This window comes from Amblyomma mixtum, chromosome 3, assembly GCF_055824585.1.
Source record: "Amblyomma mixtum isolate Tamu chromosome 3, ASM5582458v1, whole genome shotgun sequence".
Classification (NCBI taxonomy): Eukaryota; Metazoa; Arthropoda; class Arachnida; order Ixodida; family Ixodidae; genus Amblyomma; species Amblyomma mixtum.
The window spans coordinates 383,276-402,800 of NC_143014.1; the positions used below are offsets into that span (position 1 = coordinate 383,276).

A 19,525-nucleotide genomic window follows, 5' to 3' on the forward strand; every position below is an offset into this window, starting at 1 on the left:
CACTCAAACATTCTATCTCCCTCCCCACACTTGAATCACGCCGCATCATCTCACGCCTTTGCCTACTGCCCAGCTTTTTCTACCATCTGACATCAAAACACCCGCTGCTGAAACCACCGATCCGAACTTCCAGTCGCCTCAGCCACAGCCACCCCATAGCCAGCATCAAGAGCCGTACTTTAGCAATGAGCAGTTCCTTTTTTCCTGACGCAATAAACCATTGGAATGCCCTGCCCAACGACTTAGTATCATGCAACGATCGCAAATCATTTCGCGCGAAACTCGCCAGTCATTTTCAGAACACGTGAACCGTTTGTTGGCCTTTACTTTTTCTCTGTATTTTCCCTGTGTGTTTCTTGTATTTTTCTGTACTTTTTTGGTTTCTCTTATTTTATAACCACTTGATACTCTTTGTTTTATTTTTGTAGGGTTTGCAGTTGCAGTGTTTCTTTCATTGCCTATGTTTTCATCATGAGTGCATTTACACAAAACAACTTGTAACCCCTTCCTTATGTAATGCCTTCGGGCCTTTAAGGATGAAATAAATGAAATGAAATAAAACAAGAATGCGCGTGTCCTGTCCTTAGTACGTGTCCTTAGTACGTGATGATTAGTACGAGTTCAGGGCGGTTGTTTTACGTCAGCACCATCGGCAAGCATTTGTTTTTATAATTTTCTCGCAGCCGCATTTACCGACGTATGCTGCTAATTTCAAATATACAGTTGCACGAAAGACAAATGTGGCACTTGATGCTTTGAATTGCACGTATCTTAATTTTTTTCGCAGTGATCTGCAAACCCTGCTGTACTTTCTGTAGCACGCTGGTTCTTACGGCATGCACAATGGCGCTCGTTATTCCAGGACGAACGCTTGCACTTTTCTTCGGAAAGAAGCCACTTTGTCGGCGCAGCGAGACATTACAGGTCGCAGCATATGTCGTTGACGTTCCTGAAAAAGCCGGGGTGTGGTTATAAATCCTCCGGGTCGCTCAATAGAGACCGACGTAGAAAACGGTAATTGCACTGGCTCTGTTGTTGTAAATGACATTTTGGGTAAGAAAAATGTTGCGTATTTATGCACTGTGCTCTTAATAAGAGTGGCTTCGACTAGAACTGAAAGTTTTACTTAAACATGAGACGAGGTCGTGTCTTCCTTCATCCTTTCGTTCTTGTCTTTCGCGCGACCTTCAACATGATAGCATAGGTGGTGTCCACTTTTCGGACCAAGCTGTGAACAACTATAAGGTCGGCATCCGGGGCAAACAGTAGGGTTGACTTCGTATCACACACATGATCAATATTGTGATGGTGAACGACTGAAAAATCCGTCATATAGCTGGAGACGAGCGTGTTGACCTTCTGCTTTCATAACAGGCGTTACTAGACCTGCACTTTGGCACGCAGCAAAGAGCCGTTCGTAGACGCCCCACCTGAATCGTGTCTGATAGTGTGTTTGGCAGAGGAAGAAACTTGCCACGCAAATTAGAGAGATGGCTGCGGTGCCAGTATGCCAGAAAAGGTACATGTTGTCCTGCGAGAAGTGCAGTCTCACCCTTTGCATAAAACACGGATGTTTCAATGTTTCTCGCCAACATGTAGGAGTGGTTTGAAATAGCCACTTCTGCTATAAGGAGAACCCACCTTTCTAAAACAATTCGCCAGTATAAATTTTAAACAAATATAGCGATTTTTACGAAATTTCAGGAGTGTGCTTTTCGGTGTAAAGCAACATCTTGTGCCAAAAATGAATAAAATTTCACAGCTAGATTATTCTTTTTTCCTAATGCGTTAATAGCGCGGTTTGCTTAAATTAAGAGGTAGAAAGCCTGTGTGTGCTCGGGTGGCATTTACGCGCCGTTCAGAGGAATCTTTATAAGAGTGGTGCCGCTAGGTAGTCTCGTTCGAACCGTCTTGATGCGCACACCACGGCGGCCGGCATTTCTCCCAATGGGACCCTCGTCTTCCTGCCTGTGGGCGGACAGCGGCACCTGCCATCTTGGCCTCATCGCCTCCTTTCCTGCTCGCGCCAGCCATGACGCTCGCTCTCGTGGGAACCCGTCGTTTCCGCGCAGCATCAGTTCCGCTGAGCCATTTTCGCTGGTGACCGTTCACCGCGGCCTTGTTCGCAGCTGCTCCTTCTGAAGCTTATCTCCATGCCACCGCGCTGCTACCCAACTCCGCGGAGGCCGAGAAAAGCGCCTGACGCTCGGTTTCCTTCTCAGCTTCTATGTCACCGGACGTTTGGAACCTACGGGCGGTCACGTGATATTTATCAGGGCGAGCGGTGCCGTAGGAGATGGCCATGGCATGGTGGTGGCTCGAAGTGATTTGGCGCGATGTTTCTATGCAGCTGGTCCTGCTGGGACGCGGGTCCGCAGTGGCCGACCGGCAGGAGCAATGACGAGGATACGGGGAGTTTAGAGGAAAAACAGCAAGAAAAATATATTCACATATATTCACAACGAAACATATATTCACAACGAAAAACACGCTACATGCTAAGAGACGTCAAAATGGGGAATGCTCTGAACAAAGGAGGCGGGAGCTTTTAAATACAGTCGTGAGCAGAGATTCCCGCCCTTTTCGTCCAATCAAGAAGACTGTCTTTTGGGTACTATCTTTGGGAGCGTCCCGGTTGCTCATTGGCCCAAACTTGTAGCTGGAGCGAACTCTGCTCCTTCTCTCCATTTCTTGCTCTTGGGCCTCTAGCTAGCATAGGCGTGCACCACGTGCAAGCCTCGTGGTTGACCGAGTTTGAGGGAATACTGGAGCTTCGAGGAAGGTAGCACGGATGAGCTCAGGACTCGGCCAGCCGTCAGGTGGCAAGGGTCGTCCGTCTCCCCCACAGCACCTGTTTCAAGTAAGTTCACAACAGTCCCCTGTCGATCTGTCACGAAGGAAACATTCCCGTTAGCACGAGTGTTTGCAGCCAAGTTCAGGTTCTCGAAGCTGTACTGTTTTTTGCTTCTTTTAGTAAAAGAAAGTAACTCTCACTCGTAATTCATTACAGAAAAAATCCTGAAATATGGTCCATCTTGCACAAAACCGCGGTAAAATATGGACATAAAGGAAGAAAGAATGCAGGACAAGGGCTGACGTCAACTGAGCCTTGTTACAGGAAAAAATATACCGGGTGATTTTTAGTACGTAACACTTCTAGCCGCACTCCCCGGGTTTCAAAGGTGTCTGTGTGAAGCCTCTTAACAGCAAGTGTGACTGGCACACAGAGTAATCAGACACCTCAGTCGCGCTGTGAGTAGACGGTGGCGTCCACCTACAAATTGAGGTAGTTAGGCGCCTTTCCTTTCTTCAAAACTAGCGGAAGGTTTAGACGCTGTTGATTTTGAGGGGAAAAAAAGGCGCATAGCGGACTTTCCGGGTCAGTGGACACGTTAATCGCGCTTTGAGGTGCATGGTGCTGTTGTCGACTTGCGAATAACCGTGCTTTCGCACAATATTTTGTGCTCAGGAATACTGATGCCTAGCCATATTTTTTTAACTCTTAGAGATGTTCATTACAGAAAAAAAACAGTGACAGAGACTTCAGTGGAGTCTTTGAAGTTGGATCGTACAGCAAGGAGAACATTTTGTACGAGATAGAGCTCAACTAAAGGGAGAATAATTAACTAGAATTAGCCAACCTAGTTTTTAATTTCTCGTTTTAAGGCACATATACACATGTCCATTTACGCAGATGACATTGCCCTGTGGTGCCTGGGGCCGTCGGGTGAGGCGCTCCGCGTGCGCGGGTGCCTGCAAAAGGCCCTGACCGCGGTGGCAGCTCGTTTACGCGGCCTCGGTCTGCCGCTCTGTGCCCCCAAATCCGACGCCATGGCTTGCGTTTCGCGCTCGCGCGCTAGACCGCCGCCGCTTGAACTGGACGGAACTTCCCTGCCGTGGAAACGCTCGGTGCGTTACCTGGGTGTGGACATCGACGAAAGCCTCTCCTTCCACCCCGCGGCGACCAAAGCCTGAATGCAGATGAAGAGGACCACCGCCGCCGTACACAAGCTCACCGCTCGAGGCCAGGGCATCTCACAACAAGCCGCGCTGCGGCTCTACAATGCTGCAGCCCTGGGGCCGCTCGTCACGGTGCGCAAACCGAACTGGAAACAGCTCGAGGTGCAACACCGTAAAGCCCCAAGTGCATGCTCGGCCTCCCCGCGAACTCGCAGTGCGCGGAGACACTAGCCGAGGCGGGCGCGTGGCCACTACAACTTCAGGCCATGCGGCGGGCGTTGCGCCACATCGGCAGATTACACCGCGCACCAGACGGCGGACCGCTCCTTCAGCGTTTGCGCAAATACCCACGTTCGCGCATGGGAGCGGCGCTGCTCGAGTACGAGCAGCTAACCAACGCCACGCCCCCATACGGCCTCTGTTCGCCCTGGCCTGCTGCTTCGGAGGTGCAGCGAGACATCGTCGGCATCGCGGGAAAGCGGAGCACCCCGCTCTGTGCAGTACAACAGTTGACCGGAGCCGTCATCTACGAGGAACTCCGAGACCACCTCCTCGTGTAGTACACCGACGGCTCCGTGGCGGGCGAAAGCTGCTCGCTTGCAGCGGCGGCGACCATTTCCGCCCTGCACCTGCACAGACAGCTACACGTCGCCTCTATGGGCTCCTCCACCACGGCGGAGCTTGCGGGCATCCGTCCGGGGCTCGACTTGCTCCTCTCCCTTGCTCCGCCGCCGCCCAGATGTGCTCTGCTATACGACTCCCGCGCCGCCCTCAGCCGCCTGCAAACCCGACGCCGCGGTACCCCTCTACTGTGTGAAATCCGCTCGCGCCTAGAGCGACTGGCGCAGCACGGCTGCGCCATACGTGCACAGTGGGTGCCCGGCCACTGCGGAATTGCGGGCAACGAACAAGCCGACGAATTCGCGACCGGCGCACATCAATTACCTCCTAGCGATCTCCCTCTTGCACTGGAGGACGTGCGAGCGGTCATCTACTACCACCTCCGAAAGCAGCACCCTGACCAGCGCATCGCACGAGGGGAGCGCAAACAGTATCAGTGGCCGCTCCCTAACACGGCAGCAGCGCGCTATGATCCTCCGTGCGCGTGTAGGATGCGTGTGGCCCGGGGACAGACGTGTGCGCCACGGACTAGCTACACGCGACGTGTGTGGCGATAGTGGTACAGTTGAAACACTGGAGCACTTGCTCCTCCGCTGTACCGCGTTCGCCCAACCGCGTCGCGACATGCTTGCGGCTTACAGGGCGGAGGGACTCATCCCGGACAGTGTCTCGGCGCTCCTGTGGCCCAAGCGCAGTGCCCGCATCCGTGAGCTAACTCTTGTGAGCCTCTGTGTACCCTTAGCGAAAAGAGGATGTGCTAAAAATGCATTTCAAACGTATTGTATTAATTTCATATTTATTTCGCATTTTTTGTCCCTATGCTTAAACTGCAATACGAATGCTTTCTAAGTATACTAGGAATAATATTTTAAACGTTCTTAAAAATACGTGAAAAGTACATTTTTGCCCGCTTAGCATATTTATAATGCATTAAAAATATAATAAAAATATACATTAGAAATATACTAAAAATATACATTTAATACATTAAAAATGTGTTTACTCGGGCTTAAAAAAAAGTCTACTGGGCGGCTCCATGGAATGACACGGGTTAATTCATCAACTGGAGAACAAATCGTACACGGGTATTTATCATTAATCAACAGGAGTCTGATATTATAAGGTCACGTGATTGAATGGGAACGGCAGATACCTACATACAGCATACCAAGACGACAGCGACACAGCAAACAACAAATCCTACGACAAGCGCTATACTTGGCTTGCCGTGTATATACCCAGCGAAAGCGACGCACTATTTTGCACGGTGATACCTTTTTTTGCGCAAATACTGTGGGCTTCCAAATTATCGCAGAAGTACCCTACTGGTCGCGTTCGAATCTGGGATTAATTGAGAACGGAATTGCTAGTTGAAACTTGCGTCAGGCACAGGTCAGGAGTCGAACTGTCAACCAACAGATACATGGGCGTGTAAGGGAGCCGGTCTGCCCTGCCACACGGGGTCCTTTCCGCTGGCTTATTCGGACCCAGAAGTACCCAAGGCGCTTTTGCTGGTATAATGCTATCACGTTCTCACACGGAAATGTTCGAATGACATTGAGTGGAGTGGCATTCGAGAATAGGAATGACATTCGGACTCGATGGACTGCCGCGGTGCTGCACGACACTTTCGAAACGCATTCGAAAGCCTCAGCTCGTTTTCAGTGTACAGCGACGACGACGACGGCGGTCACACTAGTCCGACAACGACAGTATATATCACGCTGAACAACAGCATGTAATTATAGGGAAATATCTAGTTTACTATAATATGATTCTAGAGGGACACGTTTTTCAGGCCAACGACACCGACGAATCCGGTCGGCGGACGGTCAGCCTTGTCGGCGGCTGAGCGAGAGCACGGTGATGAGGCGGCGGTGTGTGCATGCTCGCGCTTCTAAATGAGCGAAACGAACGGCTATATTTCACGTGTGCATACCTGAACACTCACCAGCGATAAGCGCTTGCCAAATCAGTTTCAATCGACGACGGCTCTGTTCCCTTCCGCGACGACTAGGCCCAGCGAGTTCGCAGGGTTGGATCTGTGATTTCGGCGGTTGTGAAGAGCGAATCACAAGCTTTAGCGAATGCAAATGGTCACCAGGCGTAGTTTTGGCAACAGTGACCTGAAATCAACTATTGCTTACATCGCAGGGCACGCGTACGATGAACGGGAATCGCCGGTGTGACCCAGACTGCCGAGCCGTGCTTTACGGCCAGCAGCCGTCGTCGCCGTCGCTAGCTTGTGGATAACAAGTTAGGCCGTTTCAGTTAAAGCGAACAGTCGCCATACATACTTCTGGATAAAGTAGTTTAAAAAAAAGTACTGGTCGCGTCGGAGAAAGCCGGGACAAGAAGCGAGAAGCGCCAGTCCTGCGCGATGCCAACAACCCGGCTTTCTCAGGCGTGCGATCGCATCATCGCTTCCCACACTGTAGCACTGCGTAAACAATCACGAGTACAACCAGTAAAAAAGAAAACAGATTGTTTATTAGAACCAAAGCGCAGATTGCGTTTTATGTTATGTAAACAAGCGATGTAAACAACAGTATGAGTGCAGTCGTCCTCATCGGCGCACTCCCGGGGAAATTTCATGCTGACGCGGTTAATATTCATTGGCGTAATATTATCTTCAAGCACTCCCTTAGACAGAACACATGTAGCATCGTTAGATGACATTCGGCTGGAAGGCATTCGAAGCGCCCGTGTAGCAGGGGTACAAGTGGTGATCACCTTCCTGCTAGAAGTTACCATAAACGAAAGGATGACAAGAAAGGGAAAGTTTTCACTCTTCGCTGAAACGTCATTTCGAGCCCTAGATTGTTCCACGGTAGCTTGAAGTGTAATGCAAATATGTTTACGCGGACAACCCATTTGTTAGAATTTAAATATACTTCAGACGGATTAATTGCGTATTTACGAAAGTACACTTTAAATAGATGGCCAGCACCAAAATGCGATGTCCCGAAACTCGATTTTGAGCATTAGATTGTTCAACGACAGCTTGTAGTGCGCTGCAAATATGCTAATGCGGACAGCCAATTTGCTAGAATTTCAGTGTTCTTTGGACGAATTAATTACGTATTTACGGAAGTACACTTCAAATACATTGACGACACGCAAATGCCATTTCCCGAAACACGATTTCGAGCACTCGACTGTTCATGGCAGCTAGAAGTGTGCAAAGACGTTTAAAAGGACTGCCCGTTTGTTAGGATTGAAATATATTTCGGATGAATTAATTTCATATTTACGAAAGTTCACTTTTAATACATTGACAAGATGCTAAAACTGCATACATATACGTTTACAAGGGCTGCCCGTTTTCTAGAATTGAAGTATACTTTCGATGAATTAATTTCATATTTCCGAAAATACACTTTTAATGCACTGACAAGATGCTAAAACTGCATGCATATTTTTTCATGTATTTGAAAAGTGCACGAAGTATGCTTTAAGTGAGGTATTTTTGGCACATTTTAAAAATATATTTCGAATACCAAGCATGAAATTTCAGAAACGTATTTCCTACATATTTTTAGTGCATTCATGAATACAAAATATGTTTAAAATACATTTTAAATAGACCTCCGTATATTCCAAACGTATTAGTTTTTGCTAAGGGTATACTTCGAACAGACGGGCTTGACGTCCAGTTTGTTCCGCGCCAGGTAGTTATTCGCAATGACAAAACGCTCCGCGTGTGCTACCTTCGGACGCTTTACAGCTGGGCGCCCCCACACCAGCTTATGTTTACAGTGAGCCGCGAGCGTGTGCTTTTGTCCTCTTTTTCCTTTCTTCCCTCGGGACCGAATACGACACGCGTGCGGCATTTAAATATTTACCTTTGAGCGGCCGGCCTGCGACGACCAAGTGAATGTGCGCGTGCCCTATGCTCCCCCACAAACACTGGCTCGCGGGATGCCCTCACTGGCGCAGGGCAACACATCTGTGCCGGCCGGAAAGTCATCGCGGGAGCTGCAGCCGGCCGCTCCCCCTCCTCCACGCAATTTGCACGCCCGCGCACACTCAGTAACCTTGCGCGGGCAGCACCCCACAATTATTTTATTTTTTTTCCCTGTATTTGTACATAGTGTATATTGCCGCCCTACCCCTATCCTTTCTTCCATCGCTCCCCTTTTCTTTTTTTCTGCCTCTCCTCCGTCTCATTTTATTCTCGCCAGCCGCAGCTCGGGTGCTTCAGGCTTCGATGACAGATGCCGCGGCTAGCAACATCTTTTCCCTTCATATATTATTTTTTTATTACCAATAAATAGCCACTAACAACATAACAAGAACAAGGCACATATGGAGAAATTAAAGGCCGTCAACATCGTATACAAGCCCACTTTTTTACATTTGCCTTATTATACCTTATTAAAAATGCCTTATTATATTTATAGGCTTATTATAGCCTGATCACGTGAAAAAATTCTTTATTGTAAGCTCATTGAGTCACTTTCCCGTATTCACAATTAAAAGATGGCTCTGTATGCATTTGGACTGCAGCAGTTACAGACGTAATTTGTGTATTTTATAATGCAGAAGCAGAAAACGTGATTTCGGCGATGATATCGCGCGGTGGGACGCCTTTTCATAAATGCGCTATGCGCAAAAACCAACTCGTCGGTTTTAAAAAACCGTATTCTTGACATTAAATATTTCGAGCCACAATGCCGACCGAGACAATTAAAAAACAAATCCGGGTTCAACTTTCATGTTGCCGGCCTTCAATATCGCAATATAATTTCATGCCGTAAAACAAAAATATTAAATTGTCGATTTGTTAACTTTACCTAATTTTTCGTCCTTTAGCTGAGGTCTACCACGAACATAATGGCCTTCTTGTTGCAAAGGGGCGATGGAAAGAAATGCGGACAAAGCTAGCCAGGCGCTCCGCCGTTTGCATTTTTTTCATCTCGGTTTCACTTCGGTGGTAGCAAAAAGACGCCAGTGTCGTCCTTGATACATTCCAGGGCGACTCTATTGCGCTTTGACCTGTCTGGTAAAAAAAAGATGTTAAAGAGGAATTCGAATAGCGGAGAGCGTAGGCGCCGCGTTGTTCGCGTTTCTCTCCATCTTGATACTACACTTAAAACTGCACAGAGCGCACCGTAGTATCTCTCACAGTTTTTAAAATAAAATCTGTAAGCATTAAAAACAATCACCCGGTATACGTAACGGACAGCTAACAAAACAAAAACATAAAGAACTCGGCAAACGTAGCACAGCCAACAATGTAGTGCACGTGTCCAAAACGAAAGAAAAGTACCAAGTAGCCATGGCCTGCGGAAGATAGCATTCCTAAGCTCCTTTGTATCAGTTATAGCCCATGTAGGCACTCGCTAAGGAATATATCTCATTTTGGGAAAAACAGATGTGCGACTGACGCAAGCATTCTTTCTCACATGAATGCAAAACCTTCCATCAATTTTCTGTGCAGTGAGACTTTATCTCTGAAAAGAGTGATAGCGATTCAAAAAGCGGAAGTGCTTTTGCACCAGCGACAGTACAGAGCGAGATCTATGAAAGAATTCGAAGAAGCGCTGTCACATGATTTGAAGTCTTTTTTTTTTAGCCTAATGCTAACGTAGTGTCCAGTCTGTCCGCTATATAGATCCCCACAGGAAAGCAGCAACCTATACACCGCGCCAACACTGCACGGAATAAACCTCGAACAGTGCTTAACAGGACATCTGCCATTCATGTACCGCGTCTACTTGTAACAGTTTTCCTTTGCAGCTGCGAACAGATAGTCGTAAACTTATTAGGCGCCAAAAACACGACGCTGATGCCATATTTTTCTCCTACCTTCTTCATCAGCCCATACGACATTTTGTGCACATTCGGCTCAACCGCCACCTTCTAATTGGTTCATTGCTCTTGCCCGCTTCCACTAGTTTCATTACCTTCTCACATTCACCCGCCGCGGTGACTGAGTGGTTACGGCGCTCGGCTGCTGGCCCGAAAGACGCGGGTTCCATCCCGGCCGCGGCGGCCGAATATCGATGGAGGCGAAATTCTAGAGGCCCTTGTAATGTGCGATGTCAGTGCACGTTAAAGGGACTATGCAGCAAATTAATTGCGATTACGTAAAGCAGACGAGAGATAGGCATTCCATCACTCGTCACCCCAGCACAAGAATTTTTGAGCTAGCATCAATAACAACGAAGTTATAAGTGATTAAAAATCACGCTCCTCCTCTCCCCACTCAACTCGTATGCGCAGTGCACCGATAACAAAATAAAGAAAACAGCTCTGGGACTGGGCCCCGCCCATGAATACGCCATTCGCTGACGTTCGGCATCCGGTTGTCGCACCCGGCCTCACCCAGCGCCCCAGCAGCAGCGTCAGAAGCGTCTCTCTGGTCTCTCTTCGCCTTCCTGGATCGCGGCGCACGTTGGATTTCTTTGCTTGTCACTGCGACAGAGGCACTGCGCGTGGTTTCCGAACTCCCGACAGAAAGAGGCGGCAGAAGCAAATTGAAAACATATGCGTGAAGGCAATGCCCTGGCTCGCGCTTGCCCGAGAGGGGTCGCGCGGCGGCTCGAGCAGATAAAGTCACTGGAACTCTGAAAGTACCGCAACCAGCGGGCGGCGCGCGGGCAACATTGGGGTGTTGTTGCCAGAGGTGGTTCAGCGCGGCGAGCACGTCGTCTGCTAGGCGAAGAAAGTCCCTTGCGGCCGCCTTGCTCATCGGTTTTGCGCAAAAGTCAATCAATGGACGTATTCATGATTAAGAGCTTAGATGAGGTGAGGGTTTACGACCTTGAAAGCGTCGCACGACATCTGCGCAGCCTCTCGTATTCTTGAGTCTCCTGGTGTGCACTAACAACGCAAGAAGCAGGCTTGTCCTATCGCTTCCGTGAGAGGCTCGCAAATATATGTTTTCGGGACCCGGAAAACTTTAAAGCCAGCAGGCTGCGCACATACCAGCGGAATTGAGCAAAACGTTTACTAAATCGGTTCACTTGGAAGTCTGATGCGTATACAACGTTTCCCTTTACGCTTACTGTTTCCTGCCACCTGTTCTTCCCTCCGTGTGGTCAGTCGCCGGTCGGAGGCTTGTGGGAGGTAGTTGGGCGACCCCAAGGTCGACGAGGGGGCCAACGCTCTAACTGTGCGGCCAAATAGCCAGATAGCATGCGGACGCGCTGTGGCTGTATTTCGATGGAGGCGAAATGCAAAAACTCCCGTGCGCAGTGCGATGTTAGTACGCGTTAAATAACTACAAGTGGCATAAATTCCCCCACTGCGCCACACTTCGGCACCCGTCATAGCTAACGTGTCACTTCGGGACGTTAAACTCCGCAATTTATTACTTTTTATTTGAGCCTCATTAGCCAATATTGATGACCAGCAGGGAAAAAAATCTCCTAAAGCAACGTCTCCGAAGACATTTATAGCTGTCACACTCACACAGACACACGACGCATAGAGACACGCACACGCACGCACACAGACACGCGCGCACACAGACACGCACGCAGACACACGCACGCACACAGACACACGCGCGCACAGCACACATGCGCGCACAGACACACGTGCGCGCACAAAGACACGCACGCAGACGTACGCTCAGATAGAGGCGCAGACACGCACACAGACACACGCACGCACACAGACGCGATACTGAACGTGCTATTTCGTAAAACACGCCGTCCAACCACCTCGGAAGCACTGCGCCCCGTCGGCTCCTAGAGCGAATGGACCATCTATGGCGGCGCCAAATCACGTGATCTCAAGTGACCAATAGGCGGCGCGGCGGCGAAGAGAAAACAGCTGCGGTACTTTCAGAGACGAGCAGACGATTTTCACGGCTACCGGAAGCGTGCCCGTGAAGTCGTGGCTGCCGTGGCTACAGCGAATGACAGCGTGGGGTGGCCTGCCGACGTCACAGGACTAGTGACGTCTATTTTCCCAATTTTGGTTTTGAAGTCGGTCACTACGAAGACACCAATCGGCCCGCGAATTTTAAAAAACCCGGTTTTTTAAAATTCATAATAAATGGCCGGCTCAGTTCCGAAGACTCATACTTGGTGTGAATGCTTCTTAGCATCATTGTTATTGTTATCATTGTTATCATTTGTTATTGAAAACATTTACGAGTGACTTTTAATTCATTGCATAGTCCCTTTAAAGAACATCATGTGGTCGAAATTTCCGAAGCTTCTCACTTCGTCCCTCATAGCCTGAGTCGCTTAGGAACGTTAAACCCCAATAAACCAAACCTTCTCACATGCTCTGGTTGTAAGGTATAAGGTACCCTTGGTAAGCACTCTTTTTCAGCCTTGCCGTTTGTTCATACAAGTCGTCACCGATCAGGTGAATGCGTGACTTGTAAACGGCTGACCTGATGTGATTCCTTGGTTTGGCTGGTTTGGTTTGGTTTATTGGGATTTATTGTCCCAAAGCGACTCAGTCTATGAGGGACGCCGTAGTGAAGGACTCCGGAAATTTCAACCACCTAGGGTTCTTTAACGTGCACTGACATCGCACAGTACACGGGCCTCTAGAATTTCGCCTTCATCGAAATTCAGCCGCCGCAGCCGGGATCGAACCCGCGTCTTTCGGGTCAGCAGCCGAGCGCCGTAGCCACTGAGCCATCGCGGCGGCGTGATGTGATAAATTGAGGTCAGCGTTTACATGTAGACAGGACTAGCTCTCGTCCTGTCTAATTCAATTCTATTACTTCTTTCCCGTCCTAAGCATTATTCTTTATTTACTAAATGACGACAAGCCTCTTTGGCTTGGGTTGAGCCACTTTGTCTGCACCCTATGTTTCAGTGTTCGGAATAAAGTCATTTTGTTATTATTTTTATTAAGGGATCGGAAAAAATATACTAGGGATTTCGTGCCGCAGCTGTCTGTGCCGAGGCGATGATGATGGCTGCTTCAAAAGCCAGATTCCACTGCGTTCCGTGTGTGCAGGGATGTTCCATCGGGGAATTTTCCCTTCAGAGAATTTTAGGGCCAAAATTTGGCCTAAATGGAACAGAAGATAATGTTCGCGAGTTAGGACCAAAATTTGGCCTAAATGGAGAAAATATTTTTACGCGAGTTTTCAGGCAAGTTTAAAGTTCATCATTATCATAATATATTTCTCGCTTAAAGGTTCTTTTAGGAACATTACTTATGAGGAAGGAAGAGGCAGGGATGTGAAACAGTCATTAGTGTAGACACCGCAAAAAAAGACGGGGGCGTAGGTAGAACACAAAGACGAGCGCTGACTTTCAACTGAAGCTTTATTGCTTGTCCCGCGAAAATATATACATCGAGCATAACCAACAAAAAAAACCACGTTGAAGGTGACAACAACCTTCCAACAACAACCGTCCAACAAATTTATTTCCCTTGCTCTTAATGCCCTGTTAATTTCGCTTGCTAATATTAGTTAATGCCGTCTACGTTCATGGATTACAAACTAACCCAGGCGGCTGTTTTAAGCAGTCATACTTATGCATAAAAAAGGAAAACAATTACCCGGACAAAAAGGTGAGCAAGAATAACCTGGGTGCAACGATAAGTAATCAAGTCGAAGCAGGCTATAGCAAGTTGTCCAGCAATATATCAAAACCAAACGTATTCATACAGGCAAAATAATGCAGGAAAACTGGACTGCAGTAAACAAAAGTGGCAAAGTATGTACAAATACAGAAAACTGAGAGATAACGCAGTAATACCAGCAGATAGGATGGCTGGACGAGGTGCGCAAATGAAAGTAGCTATTGTAGCTTTAAGTGGTTGGTCAGATAGCTGCCTAAATCTGGAGGGATTATCACATTAACAAAGCTTTCGGGAAAATTATTCAGTCACCATCTCATTTATTACCCTTAAGAGGGTTCACCAGTGGCAGTGTCCATAGGAAATACATGGGAACTTTCAGAAGCTATACCGTGTCTAAACATGGCTCGATTTTCATGAGGTTTGTGGCAGCGTTTTCGTCTTTAGTGAATAGAGGAAATGTTGCGGACAGATTTTATTGTTTAAGTTTCATTTTTTTACCAATTAGACGCACAGTTCCAGAAAAATGGTGCGTTTAGATATGTCGAACTTTCATGTCACCTTGGGAAAAAACTAAGCCAAATATCAAAATTTCGTCCTCAACATTTCCTCCCTTTTTCTTTCTTGATTGTTAAGCCGCCATTTTTATCCATATCGAACCTAGTGTTTGTATTTTACAGGCTCTGAAAGTTGTGTATGTATTTTCTGCGGTGATTTGAATTTCGCGCTAAAAATTTACTAGTGCGACGTGGCTCCACCTGGCGACAACTTATTTTGTCGCTACTACACTCTACCACCAACTTCTTGCTTGTCTGTGTTCGTGCGCACACTTTTCTTTTTTAGAACCTGGACGAACGAACTTGATTTCTTTCTTTCCTTTTTTTCTTGCTTGGGCTGTATTTCGAAAGGATTCTGCTTTTCTTTTTTTCTGGAGCTTGTGGTGCGAAAAGGAAGCGGGATGCAAGGCCACACCCAAAAGCACCTCACCCCCCACCCACCCCTCCCGCAGCACACACAGTAAGGCATTGTTCGCACCAAAGCACACGTGAGTCGAGTTATCTGGTCAAAAACCGGTTACTTTGTTCACGTAAACGCGCCGAGTCGAGTCAAGAGATCGGGGGTTCACTCAACTCCACCCTGCCCCGATGTGCTTGTAAACGCTGCCGGGCCGAAAAAACGGAGGGGAGAGGATAAATGCAAACTTGTTTTTCACTTGCGCTGTCACACTTCTGAAGCAGCGGTGGCGTGCCTCAATCTTGGCAGTGTTGTAGGCGTTACCGAAAAAAAGTAACTAAATACGTTACTCGTTGCACTAAACAAAAAAAGAACGCGTTACCGCCCTACGTTACCCACAAAAAAAAAGGTAACGCGTTACCGTTACCGGAAAAAAAGTATCGCATGTTACTTTGCCGTTACTCCATGGCAATAAATTTTATTGAGTGCGTCTTCGCTGTAAGAACTCAAGATAACAATTTTATAAAGCTCACACTTCATTTAATTCCAACTTCACAAAGAAAACATAGCTGAACTCAACAAATTTACAGTAATTTCGGTGTGCTTCTGCCTACGAAATTATGCGGATATTGTGTAGCAATAAAGAAATGCTTACATGTCATAGTTCTGGAAAAAATATATTAGCGCACATAAACAATTTTTTTTTACTTGAACCTGCATAATTATCGCAAAAATGCGAGTGTTTACGTCAAGGTGTTCAAGGTCAGCTTCGCTCGCTTACGACTCAATAACCTGAAACGTAGCCGCAGTTGCAGATAGAAACAGCAGGTTGACTGCAATCCCCTTTTCTGTGCTGTACCATTGTACTCTTTCGACGGCTCTCTTGGGGCCATCTTGAAGTAAACTGGCGACATTCATGAGTTTGCTCAGAAGAGGGAATGCGAGTGTGTCGCGAGACCTTTTGGCTGGAAAACAAGCTTACGCAGAAACTGACGTACAGATTTCTACAAATGGTCCATTGGTGGCTCGGCATGCGTCCACTCTTTAGAGAGTTGTGGATGTGAGTGGTTTGGGTGTGAAGACAAGTGTGTGACTGCGTGTTCGTGCTTTTTTTTTTAGTTGAGTGCGTCGTCAAGAGCAGGTGTTTTTTGCCGTGCATGCGAGCCGCAACAATGGTCGTCGAGAACACCGGTACATTTTGTTTATTTGCAACATCATTTTCGGCGTTTTTTTTTTGAAAAAGGGGCGGAGGGGACAATTGAAATAAAAAAGTAACTAGTAACGTGATACCTCACGTTACCGAAAAATGTTAACGTAAGTACGTGACCCGTTACAGTTCCGAAATGGTAACTAGTACGTTACCAAGTTATCGAAAAAAGTAACGCGTTACCGGTAACGCCGTTACTTGTAACGCGCGCGTTACCGACAACACTGAACCTTGGATGCTACCACTGCTCGCTCGCAATGCGGTGCTCGACGCTTGGTGTCACTGCTTATGAACCGGTCTCGACTAGCTAAAATCGAGTTCATGTAAATACGCGTCGGTCGAGTTGGGTTGACTTCCCTCAGCCCGACCTCCGACTCAACCTGGCGTTATTGGTTCATGTAAACAGAGCTAAGCAAGCACTCGCTTATGCAATGCCAAAGTTTGCGTTCAGTCACCATGCATAGCTACAGGACGCTCTCGGTGCTTTTGCAAACCACACTTCTCGTCTTTTTAAGTTTCATCCAATTTTGATTTGCTTGGTGCCTTGTTGGTGCTGAGAAGCGGAATATGGGTGTTCGGCGCTGGGAAACCTCGTACGTGACTAGGCAAAGTAAGCTACAGGCTGTCACTACAACCGAGGACATGCTTCTGTAGCTATGTAAGGAAGGCTACGCGGAAATGGGAAGAAAACCAGTCATAAGGCCTTGTGCTAGGAGCTCCTTTCTTTCCTTTTATTTAGAGACTCACTACATAGGTGTTCATCACAATGGAACCTTTTGCGGGTAATGTCCTGCGGATGCACCAAGCCTCTCTTCCGCCATTTTAACTGACCGCACCTGTCTGCTTGGGCGAAACCAGTAACCCCACCCTACCATTGTAAAAAAAATTTCGCAGAAAAGACTCAACCCAAACCGGAAACGCTAAATTGGTGGGTTACTGGGAAATGGTCCATTGTATGACGCCCCACATCCTTCTGTGCTCAATGGCTTGAGATGGGTTAACTTTTTTGTGCTTCGGTCCCCGGAACCTTGGCCGCATACCTACAGAAAGTTCTGGGTCTACTTTTAGTACGCGGAAGAACGAATACTTTCATGTCGCGGTGTAGTTTACACACCTGGAGGGGCAATACAACTTCCCTCCTTTTTGGGGTACTCAGGTGCTGCCATCTATCGACAGAAAAAGTTCAAATCTGAGTTGCCTTGTAGCTGGTGAGCCCTCTTAAAGGGCCACTGGCCATGGTCCGGACATTTTTGAAAAACAAGCCCACTGCATATCGCGTATTGCGCAAATAAACGCACGCGGAAGAATGTTTCTCCCTGCTAACGGGTGCACTGTTCGAGCTGAAATTTCGCACAGAAGTGGAATTTTGTCGGCAGAATTGTTTCATCCTACATATGTTTGGGTTACTTGCCTGAATCAATAAAAAAAAGTCGCATATTCGCATCGTCTGCGGCAACAGCGAAGAAAATCATGCCGTTCTGTCAGCGATCGCACCGATGGCGCCATCTCGTTTGTTGGCCGTGAAGATTCTTTATTTATTTATTTATTTACAGGATACTGCCGGCCTCAGTTTGAGGCCTTAGGCAGGAGTGGGCATATCAATAATACATCAAGAAAACGAACATAACAAAAAAAACAAAAAAACATCGCAAGAATTTAAGTGAGAAGAAGAGACGAAATCCAGCAGTAATAATAGTAACGAAAAGTAAAGCGCGACAAAAACAACAAGGCCTGTACACAGCAGCATGACACAACCACGCATGCTCAGTCACTTGAGCAAGAAACGAAATGTACAAACAATGAAAACAATCATGCATATGAAGCACTCAAGGCATTGCGCATAACGACACGATGGTAATTCTATTTTGCTTCAATACTGTTAAGCATGCCGCAGAATGACTGGACCGTCGGGCATTCCACTGTACTCGAGGTGAGCGCATTCCACTCACTTTCTGTCCGTGGAAAAAATGAGTTTTTAAACACGTTAGTCCTGCAAGAAAATTCTTTTAATTTTTTCGAATGATTAGATCGTGTTGGGCGCTTAGAAACTAAATTAATGTACACACCCTTATCTATTCCCAGCATATCATGATATAGTAGGTACATATATTTCAGTCTGTCCCTGTACCGTCTCAATTTTAATGGCTCTAAGTTTGCGTTGTTTAGAAGAACCGTCGGAGATACTTGCCAGCTATAACAGTTGAATTAAATCTAACCGATTTTCTTTGAATGCTTTCTAACTGTGTTATGTTTTTCTGGGTATACGGGTCCCATACTACTGAGGCGTACTCAAGAATTGGTCTAATGTACGTTTTGTACGCTAAAAGACGGATTTCTTGTGTTGATTGTCGAAGCGACCTCCTCAAGTAACCAAGCTTGAGCATTGCTTTTTTTTGAAATATATGACATATGCTCGTTCCATCTGAGGTCAGATGTAATTACGAGACCCAAGTATTTGTAGCTGCTGACCGTAGACAGAATATTACCGCCAATGCTGTAAGAAAATTTTAAAGGGTTTCGTTTTCACGTGAATGACACAGCGACCGTTTTCTTTGCATTCATAGTCATTTGCCATGTGGCGTACCATGCTTCTACGCTGGCCAATGATGAATTCAAACAAACCTGGTCACTGCAGTTATTTATTTCTTGATATAGTATGGAGTCATCTGCAAATAACCTTATTTTCACGTTCACTACTTCTATTATGTCATTGACGAAGATAAGAAAGAAAAGGAGAGAGGTTCGGGAGCTTTGAAGACGCTCTTTCAACTGTTTTTTAATGGTCACAGAAAACTTAACTTGCTGAAAACTTAGTTTGGCCAAGCTAAGTTTTCTGTGACCATTAAGAAACCAGTTGAAAGAGCGCCTTCAAATCTTCCGACCCCCCTCCTCTGAATCTTCACGACCAACAAATGAGGTGGCGCCACCGGTACGATCGTTGACAGAGCGGCATAATTTCCTTCGTCTTCGCCGCAGACGATGTGAATATCCGACTTATTCTGTTCGAATCAGGTAAGTACCCCAAGCAAACGTGGTATAAAACAATTCTGCCGACCAAATGCCATTTCTGTGCGAAATTTGAGCTCGAACAATGCGCCCGTTTAGCTGAGAGAAGTATTTTACGGCGTGCGTTTATTTCCGCAACACGCGATAGATGAGGCATCGAATACAACCTCTGCAAAATACTAGAGCCATGCGCGCCCCGAAAAGCTGGGAAAATTCAAATCAAAGCCCGCTAGTTCTTTCCTTCAACAAAAATGTCCCCGCCTCACTACT

General features: G+C 47.1%; 1 protein-coding gene and 1 pseudogene across 6 annotated transcripts in view; both read left to right on the forward strand.

Annotated features, from left to right (window-relative positions):
* Positions 1 to 19,525, forward strand: part of LOC149349077 (octopamine receptor beta-2R-like) — a 507,633-nt gene that overhangs the window by 68,933 nt on the left and 419,175 nt on the right. The gene's annotated exons all lie outside the window — the stretch shown is intronic.
* LOC149349078 (uncharacterized) lies at positions 3,951 to 5,989 on the forward strand (annotated as a pseudogene).